Source organism: Camelus bactrianus, chromosome 24 (assembly GCF_048773025.1).
Source record: "Camelus bactrianus isolate YW-2024 breed Bactrian camel chromosome 24, ASM4877302v1, whole genome shotgun sequence".
Taxonomy (NCBI): domain Eukaryota; kingdom Metazoa; phylum Chordata; class Mammalia; order Artiodactyla; family Camelidae; genus Camelus; species Camelus bactrianus.
Genome location: NC_133562.1, coordinates 21,239,957 through 21,250,842, shown reverse-complemented (window position 1 = coordinate 21,250,842; position 10,886 = coordinate 21,239,957). Strand labels below are relative to the sequence as shown.

Here is a 10,886-nt window from a genome sequence, read left to right as displayed (position 1 = left end):
CAGTGTCAGGAAGCACTGATTTTACACATCTTGGTGCATAGACTTTATGATCTCCTTGGCTTTTCACTTTAAATAAATGCAGGGTGACATGAGAACAGATTACATTTGTCCTAGTTTTTCTTGTATATATTCCTGGTCTGGAGGAACCATTGGAGGGCAAGAAAAGTGCAGAATATATTTGTATCCCTCAGAAACAATGCTGAGAAAACCATGAGCTAGGAATTACACACCCTTTTGCAAATAGTATAAGCATACTTGGAACCTAAAATTAATGCTAAATACAACCAAACTGAAAATGTATCCCAAATATTATCTAAATAACTGCAGAAGGGAAGAAATGCCACCTCTTCTGTCTCTGATTTCACAGCGACATATGTGCTTCAGGTAATTGAGTCCTCCTAACATTTATTCCCACATCCGACATTCATTCAGACCTTGAATTTGGCAAATGCCATTTTCACCTAACAGGAGGATGAATTACACCAATGTGGGGACTCTTAAAGAATCCTAACATTAAACTGACACCATGGAGGAAGTCATTGACCTTCAGATAAAGAGGCGGTGATTGTCTCAGGCAACTTTATGACCCTCTCCAGCCCTGACATGTGAGCATCCTTGCTGGTCTTTCAAGCTCTGCTTCTGACTCCCAGCATCCTGAAGCATCTCATTCCACGTAACCCGGAGCTACTCTTTAGAGAGTTCTTTGTCATCCTTGGTGGAACTATATCACCATGTCACTTTCATTGATCATAATTTCACACACCAGGGCTCCCAGGGCTCCAAAGAGCAAGTCAGATTCCTCTTCCGTCTCATATATTTGACACAGACGGACCTGGAGTTCTTGACTTTTCTCGACCTTAACTTTGAGGAGTCCCAGCAGGCAGGGTTAAAGAGAGCCTCTGCCATGCGGAGGCAGGTTTGGAGTTAGGAGAAGGGACCAACCCCAAAGTGGACACAAGGATGACCCAAAGATGAATAAGCCATATCTTGTAAAAGGAACAATGTAATTCATGAAAATATCTGTGTATTTTGCTATTTGTTGTTACAGACCCTTTGTACGTGTCAAAGAGTTTAGCCTTGTCTCAGTTTTGGCACAGAGAACTAAAGGAAGGTGATGTGTCATTTTGGAGGATAGAACATTACAAAGAGAACAACAAACACTAGAAGACATCATTGATTTTGCCATAATTCACTGGCGTCCCTAGAGAAGATGGACTCTCAGCTGGCAGATCGCAGGAGGTACGGGTCACATGCCTCTCGCCGCTACAAAGTGCTTCTTCCTGGGCCAGCATTTTCGGTTATAGCTTTTTTTTTTTCTATACGCTTAGACAACAATTTTTTTTCAAAAGGTAGTCTGGTGGAGGAATACAATCTTTGGAGCTAAAATCTCCATCTACCCAGTGAATTAGTCAACTTTAAAACTTCTGGGCATTCACTATGGCAAGATCATCAAGCAGGATGTCCAAAAGGTACCTACACACATATATGTACACACACACACACACACACATGCACACACACAGAATGGAGAAATAAGACAATTTTTTACATCATGCAAGTTCCAACCAACCCATCAGAAGGCTCATTTCCTTTTTTTTTTAATGTTTAAAAAAATCATATTTTTATTTTAAATATATTTTTGTATTTGCAATTACATTCTTTTATTCTGGAAATTTTATTTTATTTATTTTTTCCCCTTTTTCAGTTTTATTAGGTAGAATTATTACAGTTTGCACTTACACATTATATTGCATGTAAATACATATATACAGTATACTGCACATTTTTCTAGCTTACATATATGTACTAATTATTGTTTCTAAGAACAGATTAGATCTTCAGCTTTTCAAACTTACATAGTTATCAAAAGAATAAAGCCAACTACAAAATAAGAATCAATGGAATGAGGTAATCCAGTCATAAAGGACGGTCAAATGTGCTCATTTCATATACATTATCTTTCTCCTTTAAGTGAAAAATCTCCCCTATGTTTTCTTGCCTAGTACTATGCCATAAACGGGAATAGCCCAAGAAGCTTGAGCAGACAAGTCTGAGGGAGCTTAACAAGATGAATGCTGAATCGTATTTAAACTTATTGCCTTTGGAAAGGTCAAGAGTCAGTTCTGTGCATCGCAAAGAAGGTGCCTCCTATGCTTTGCATTAATAAATCTCTCCCCATCTTTCTCTCTCATTGCGTGACATTCTTCACTTCCCAATTCAAGACTGATTCATAATAAGAAGGTCATATTTGCAACAGTATGTAACACCGGGAAATGTGAGTTGGTGTAAATTGTTTATTTTTCCTCTATCATCTCATTGAAAGAATAGGAATAGATGGTAAAAGAGGAAACGGGATGTTTCCTGGAAGAAACGTTACTATGCCACGGTGAGGGTATCAGGGTGGCTGATGGCAGGTCCTAGAATGTGGGCAAGAGGGCACCTCAGGTGTGGCATCTCAGGTGTGCTCAGGTGAGGGTGCGTGCCCTGACCCACGCAGAGCCCCTCCCAGTCCCTGGGAAGAGGCACAGCGAGAGCCCTGCCAGACCTCCCTGTAAACTGCCTTCCACCAGCCAGAGAGCACAAGGCTCCTGCAGGTGATTGAAAAGAAGAGCTGATTTTCAAGCATTTTCCTTTAAAACATACATTTCCCTCTGCTTTACATCTGCATATATCTTCCCATGATGTGGCAGCTTAAATGCTTTATTTACTTTTTAAAGCTCTGCAATTGGCTTTTAAGTTGTGGTTACAGCTCCTGTCCTTTCCCAGATGCGAGCCAATTGTACACAAACACATAAACAATTAAAATGGCAAGGCGAGGTGGGGGAAAGGGCGATAAAAATGGTCAGAGTCAATTAAACCAGTGAAATAAAAAGGAAAAAAATTAAACTGCAGAATGGTGTACACAATAACCCATATTTTATTATTTTCCCCTTACAACATTGTAAAAAATACATAAAGGCTTGATGTATGTACGTTTCCTTGAGAAAGGTGCTCTATGGCTCAGAGGCGGATTGGCGGCATGTGATGTGGGCAGCTGTAAGGTAACAACATGTTTTCCCATAAAAAGCAGAGGAAATAGGCACATAAATTCCATATAAACTGTCAGTGTGTCAGCTATGCTAACACTAGGGAAGCCGGTGCCCTGTAGCTACGCTAACTTATGCACCTTCATTTTTCAAACACACACTTCTGGAATTCGCAAAGCTAAGCTGCAGTCAGGCTGCTTTTTTTTTCTTCTTCTTCTTTTCCCCATCTCTCAGCTGACCGCACCCCCACTCCTTCAGATCTCTTTTACTTTAAGCAAGCCAAGGCAGAGGACACTAATAAAAGAGGGAGGAGGGTTTCAAGACGTGATCCTTACATGTGGTTGCCCCCTTGGCCAAGCACAGCACCTTTGTTTAACACAAGGCAAACCCTGTTGAAATTGAATCTAAGCGCATCCTGGTGCTAAGTCTGTGAATGCAAAGGTCAGGGGTACAGAGAAGACTGGGAGGGGTTCTTTTCACTTCCTCCTCTTCCTCTCCCAACTCCTGTTTGCTTCCCCTTCTCTTCCTCCCCACCGCACCTCCCCCCTCCAACCGCCTCCTTCTTTATTTTGCCATTTCTTTGATCCTTTGGGGATAACTTCTCGGGTGTAAACTAAACATAGTTTATTTGAGAATAGCACCCAGGAGGTAACAAAAACACTTTTCTCCTGCTGTTAATGTTATGTATAAGGTTATTGAAAGTGACCATCACAGATCTGAATTCAGGATCATTTGTCAAAAGGCAGCAAAGCCAAAGCTTCTTTCTGCCTCCTCCCTGGGATGGTTCAGGTGCACGGATGTGTGTGTGCTTGGGGCTGGGGTAGGTAGTAAATCTGGGGTCCACATTTTTGACTCCTATTTTCAAATTTCTCTATTTGAAATATTTTGGGAGCTGTTTCGTAAAACTATAACTATACCTAAACTCCAAATTTCCCTTATGACAGCTAATTATGTGTTTAATTCAACCATGCAGGCTCTCAGTGTCCAAGACCCTGATTTTCTATGTGAAAAATTTTCCTGAGCGACCTGGGCTTAAATATCTTTGTCAGCCTCTAGAGGTCAGCATCTTTTTTTTTTTCCAGTTATTTTTATTTTTATTTTTATTATCTTTTTATGTTAAAGAGAATATTTAATACTGACAAGACACTGAGTGTTCACATGATAGATCATAGGTACATTTTAACAGAACACCTAGGGTTCGGCATCTCTATCCTACAGGATCATAAGGCTGCTGGGATTACTAAGTGAAATATTAAATATGAATAATATAAAAAAAAGTTTTGTGTGATCTTCAGGCATGAGGAATTGCTGAGTCTTTGACAAATTTTGAACTCAGGATTTTGAAGGCATACTGAGACCAATCTGAATATAAAATGTACTGATCATTTTCTCCTGAAATATGGAGTTCCAGGGTCCCACAATTTCAAGTGTGTCTGACACAGTCTGACTCTCATCTAGGATGGTAACAGGGTTAAAATGATGGCAAGGAAAAAAATGAACAAAACAAAACAAAAAAACACTATGAATAAAGATCACTCCAAAAGACTAAATAGAATAAAGCAAAAAGGACACGTCCATGGCTGTTATTCTTGCACATCAGCAATGTAGTGTCTTTTTACACTGCTATGCAGATGTCCGTGGTCCAGTTCTGCACGTTGGCTCAGCCCAGGGTCGTTCCCGCTATGTTGTGGCCATTAATGAAACCCTGTCGTTCTTTATATATGGTGTGTATATACGTACGCACACTACTTGTCAGAAGCAGTTTCAGACAGCAGTGGACTTCTAGGCAACATGTATCCGAGAGTGCCAACAAAATCATTTGGATATAAGACCTAATCACTTACTAGTTAATCACTCCGCATCACAAAATCATGATCAGCGTTTGCTTCGCTCTCAAGCAGACCGAGAATCTGAGACACAAAGATGCAATCTGGACTCTTCCCAGAGATCTGGAAGAAGTAATGGCACCAGGATTTACCTTTGATTTAGAACTATGAGTAATTCTGCCTACATGTCATCTTGGTATGGCTCTCCAAGGTCTTTTACACCTTTAGGTGTGTTTGTTCATAATTCTAAAGCAGATTCAGTTAAGAGGGAAGTACAATGTTTACCGCCATAAATGACTACAATGATAATAATAACCTTCGGAGCTAAACAAATATAATTCTGGGAGAAGATGATTAATGAGTCCCAGGGATTTGCCTTCCTTGTCCGCATGGCTCAACGTTCCATTTCTACCCACCTGTGTAACTGAGAAGCCAACTTCTTACTCTCAGAGTCAGCTTTGCATGGGGGGGCCTCTCATGTTCCCAGCAGGCATCTCTTGCACGGCTGTTGGACCAAAATGGTTTAAGTTTAATTATCTAGATACATTGCTCTCTGCAGTCACCTCACTATTGTTCGCACTGTAATCGACCACATTATTAATGCCAGATTTTTCCTATTAACTTTTAAACTGTTCTTTTACACTGAGTAGTTTGCCACCAAATTGTTGCCAATAAAAATCCCCAAATGCCTAAAGGTTATTTTAAACACAGTGTGAGCAATGCTGGCTTCATTTCACCATTTATTTTGTTGAGTCATTATCGGTATGCAATGTGTGAACTTATTGTATGCATTTTTTATGCTGCTGGAATGGCAGTATATTTTTAACGAGCCCATTTTAATATGACTGTCCTAAAAAAAAAAAAAAGTCATTAAACCCAGGGTTTAACAAGGACTGTTGCAAACTTTACCTATTCTCTCTGTGTGTCAAATACTGTTGAGTGATAACTTTGGGAACCTAATGTATTTGGAAATCTTGGCTTCCATTTCTTTTAGAGCTATAATGCATACTAAAGGATGCTATAAAAGAACATTTCTCTTGCAGTAAGTGTTCTCTGCATCATATTCTCCAGTAGTCAGGTAACCGAAGAGCTCAGGCGTAGAATAGCCTTCTTTATAAGTGTCAAAAAAACTTAGGTGCATGGTACACATTTTTAAGAAAACTTTTAAGTCATTGAAAATCTGGTTCAAAACCTATGGTAAAAACCAGTCATATTCCTACTAATAGCGTTTCCTATGGGATATACACTCTGGCCTGTGGCCACACCACTTCTAGCTAGAATCCCACCAGGTTTTGTAAACTAAACAAAATTGAACTGGGTCAGTATGGATGAGGACTTCTAGTGGAAACAAACAAAACAAAACAATTAGAACTGGAATAGGAAAATACTGGTTGAATGCTTATCACCAGGTCAATATGTCATGTTACACGTAAATTCAACTTCTCAGAAGGCAAAGATGAGTTGTATCAAGTCCTCCACCTAGGTTGACTAGAATCATTTGCAAATACTGTGTCCAGGAGTCCTGGGAAATAGACTGGTTTAATGTGATATAACAAGGTCCTAATTCTAAAGAGCAGTTTAGAGTTGTTATTGCTAACTTGGGGACAAGGTGTTTTTGGTGGGGTGGAGAGAACAGGGTGGTCCAATCCACAGGCATGTCACTCATCCATTCCCTCATCCATTCAGCCTTCCAATATTGATTCAAATTAATCAACTATTTATTGAGTACTTACTATGCACCATGATCCATTAGTAGCTTTCAAATTATACCAGTGAACAAGACTGATGGATGCTAATGACAAGAAAGAAAGCTTGGCAAAGTGAATTTTTCCACTTGGTGAATAATATATTCAGGCATAAACATGTCAAGGTGACAAGAGTTCTTCCACTCATGACATGGTAACACTCCATAGCTAGAGGTGTGAAAACTAGTCTCTCTTACAATTTGGTTCTCAAATTTTAATGCATCATAAGAAAACTACAACCCAACCCACGCTTACCAATCAGAATGGGGAGGGTTAGGGATGGGCAGTAGAAAAAGAGGAAGAAATTTCCCCTAAGGATTCTGATGAACTATGTAGCAAGCCCTCTCTATTCGAAGGGGCTTACCTATGTATCTTAGCTATAAAGGCTGAAGTTCCTGGTGTGGCCTCATAGGAGAGGAAGAGGAGTGAATTGGGAGAGTGATCAAATGGGATTCAAGGCCGACACACCACGGATGCTGAGTGATCAAATGGGTTTCAAGGCAGACACCCCATGGATGCTAGCTTAATGAGGGTATGGTACTTGGGGCAAAGGGAGTGGCAAAGCAGGGAAATGAAGGAGACAAGACCACAATGGTGAGTTCCTCCAGAGAAACTATGCCCACAGGTAGGACGTGGTTAGTAAACCTCCTTGTGACTGAGCTGCACAGTTCCACTTTCCCGACAATGGCTTGGAAACTGAGGTGGTCTGGGTCGACCCAAGGTGCTTGTGGTTGATATAGTTCACATGAAAAAGCAGAGATCGAAAGGATGAGGCTTCAGCAGATCAGTCATCACTTCTGAATCTTCATCATTTCAGAGCTGGCTCTCAAGTCTGTTCAGAGAGTCTGAACTATAGCAGTGGTGGTAAGAGAGCTATTTAGAAGGGGACCATAGCAGAGGGGCATGTGCTGGCTTTAGGGTCACAGATCTGCTCTGAGTTCCAGCTTTAACAATATGGAACTACGTGGCTTTGGTGAAAAGTTACTGGAAACTGTGATAATAAAATAATGTTCCTTAAGTACTTGGAGCAAAGTAAATGCAAACTATCCTTAAGCCTCTCTCCCTTCCATTAATAATAAAGTATATTCTTTAGATCATTGTCAGGCAAAAATTAGTCTAATAAATTATTGGCGAATTGAATGATTATGCTAATGTCTTTGCTTTTACATCCTTTTACCAGTGTATACAGATACAGCCACATTTCTTGTTGGCTGACAGGTAATAGAGACATGTAATTCAAGCATCTTCAAAGTGGCTGTATTTTGATGAGAGCTGAGGAGAAGTGTCCTTTGGCAGAGTAGCTACCATCACTTTGTAAATCACCAAAGAATAGAGCAGGATAAAATGTCTGATGAGATTTTCATGGCATTATCATATAGATTACAACATAAAGAAGGGTTTGAATACATCTGAAGAAGTGTTTCAGGATTTACATAATGAATTAAAATAAAAAGGCAGACTGAAGTCTGAATACTTTACCCGATATTCATTCATAGCAGAGGGAATGATCTTCAGTGTGTTCCGTCTGCAATGAAAGGGTCTGATGGGTCTTGTTAATGGTGTTAATGGTGTTAATGGTGTTAATGGTGTTAATGGTGGAAGAATACCTAAAATTTTGAAATAACAGAATGTTCTTGACCTTTAGAAGGGTCAAAAAATGGAAGAATCCGAGTGACTCAACTGTCTCCAAATGCTATAAAATCCCAGATCTTGTAGGTAATCTGTATAAGCAAGCCATTGACCAGATAGCTAGAAAAAATATAAATAATTGGGTCATTACAGTACTAAACACTTACTTTTAAAATTACCTCCCTTCCCCAATGCCCACAGAATGGTCTTGTGAACCTGTCTTGATTCCACTGTAGATGTTCCAGATAAGCTCTTTCCACTCCAGCTACATCTTTCCTAAGCCTCCAACCTTGTTAGAATGTATCTAACTTACAGGATAAATCCAGCTACAGGTTTTATGTCAACTCAGAATTAAGTTGTTGATATACGTGGATCTCATTCTACAAGGGAGGACGTTTGCAATTGAATGTCTTTTGCAGAGCTGACTAATACAGGAAGTTCTGACTGCAGGAAGCTATATTTTTGCAGAGCAGTTAGAGATGTGAGTATGTTTCTGGTGCCAGTCATAATACGCAGCCACCTTCTCATCCAATATGTATAGATAGACCTAGATTTGAGATATGACTTGAGTTGGATAATCTGTTTTTTTTTTTTTTTTTTATGGTTATGGAATAGGTGGCTAAGAGTGGTCTCTTCATTGGTGAGGTGCTTTCTTTGGCCATCACTCTACCATGAGAACAGGGATGACCTTCTTGCCTGAACTGAGAACAAGCTGACTTACACGGGCACATGTAATGTCTACACCTGAGATCCAGAAAGGGGTGGTACTGAAGTGGGTACAGTGACCCTAAAGGGAAAACCAGAAGCAGAAATCAGGACCACCCAGAGTCCATCTATGGCTATCAAATAGGTCCAATTGTCAGTAGGAGGGCCTCTCAACAAATGAAAAAATATGGGCCATGGAAACATGTGGAGGCAGGAAGGGAAGCCAACAGTGACAACCTTCTTAGAAGAGGCCATAGGGTTGCTTATGGGCCGCTTATTTATTCTTTTGTTTTTCTTTCCCTGAAAAAAGCTCTTTTCAATTTGGTTCAGAGTGGTTAAAAAGCTGCAGAGAGAAGCTTCAGGCAGAAGCTCTGACACCACAGGGGCTCCTTAAAGGCTAGGTTCCTGAGGGTCCTAGCTGTGTTTGAGGGTGACACCTTCAAAGAGATGCTCGCCCAGCCCAGCCCAGCCTGGCACCAACCAGCCTGCGGAGACTTGTCAGGTGGTCCCTTATCTTCTTGATGAGTTTCACCTTCTCATACAGGAAGCGCCTGTCCTGGAAGTCACAGTGGTGGGGGTCTGGCCGGCAGAACCCAGGGCTCACAGATCGAAAAAGGCTTGGTTCAGGTTTTTCTTCAGGACCACGGTGGCTTCAGCAGCATCCTGGGTTTTACCCTACTCTTTTTTTTTTTTTTTTAATTGAAGTATAGTCAGTTCACAATGTTGTGTCAATTTCTGGTGTACAGCACAGTGCTTCAGTCATATATGAATACATACATATTTATTTTCATATTCATTTTCACTGTGAGCTACTATAAGATACCAAATGTAGTTCCTTATGCTATACAGCATAAACTTGTTTATTTCATATATATACCGGTCAGTATCTGCAAATCTCAAACTCCCAGTTTATCCCTTCCCACACCCTTCTCCTCTGGTAACCATAAGTCTGTTTTCTATGTCTGTGAGTCTGTTTCTGTTTTATATATACGTTCATTTTTTTTTTTCATTGTTTGTTTTGTTTTGTGTTTTTTAGATTCCACATATGAGTGATATCATATGGTATTTTTCTTTCTCTTTCTGGTTTACTTCACTTAGAATGACAATCTCCAGGTCCATCCATGTTGCTGCAAATGGCATTATTTTATTATTTTTTATGGCTGAGTAGTATTCCATTGTATAGATATACCACAGCTTCCTACCCTACTCATCTTGAGACGGCTTCTGATCATCCTGGAAGAGGGCATGGCTGCTGCGATAGTTTTGCCTTTTCAAGAGATGCTCGGCACCCTCAGACTTCTCCTTGGCCAATTTGCAGAAGTGGCCCATGCCCTCCAGAGCCACATCGTCGTGGTAGAAATAGAAGTCCAGAGAGAGGTAGGTGTAGGAGGCCCGTGGATGCGTGTGGATGGGGTGGTTGATGGCGGCCTCCACCTGGATGGAATATTTCTGACGAATCTGGGGGCTCATGGTTAATTGGTCAAAAAATGGTGTTGGCTGGTCCCAGAGGCTGAGGGCAGCAGCGTGGCTGGTTCTGAGGTTGTGACTGGACAAAAGGGTGGTCAGAAGCTGAAGCAAGGGGTGTCCCTGGGTCTGTTCCACCCAAATCCTGTGGAAGCAAGAGATAGATCCTTGGGACCACAGAGTGAACTGCCGAGTATGTTTGTTCTTGGTTTAGCATGTGATTACCAAGTCACAGAGTAGAAGTAGGTCATCTTTCATTTCCATGAGTCATTTCCATGAGTCATTTCCTTTGTGATCTGAAGGTTACAGTCAGTGCCTAAAAGAAAATTTAACGTACTCTTGACTTGGAGCTCACCAAGCAGCTGCATAATTTTTCAGATTTGGTTTTGTGCGATTGTAGTATGCTGGTGAGAAACACTCTAAGCACTTGGTTTTCACAAATAAATCTGCATAGCTTATACGTTTAACATTTTGACATTCACAACAGGTGT

At 40.7% G+C, this 10,886-nt stretch overlaps 1 pseudogene; it reads right to left on the bottom strand.

The window, feature by feature from the left end:
- Positions 1–9,241: 9,241 nt before the first annotated feature.
- On the bottom strand, positions 9,242–10,497 carry LOC105071658 (ferritin light chain-like; annotated as a pseudogene).
- Positions 10,498–10,886: the final 389 nt, after the last annotated feature.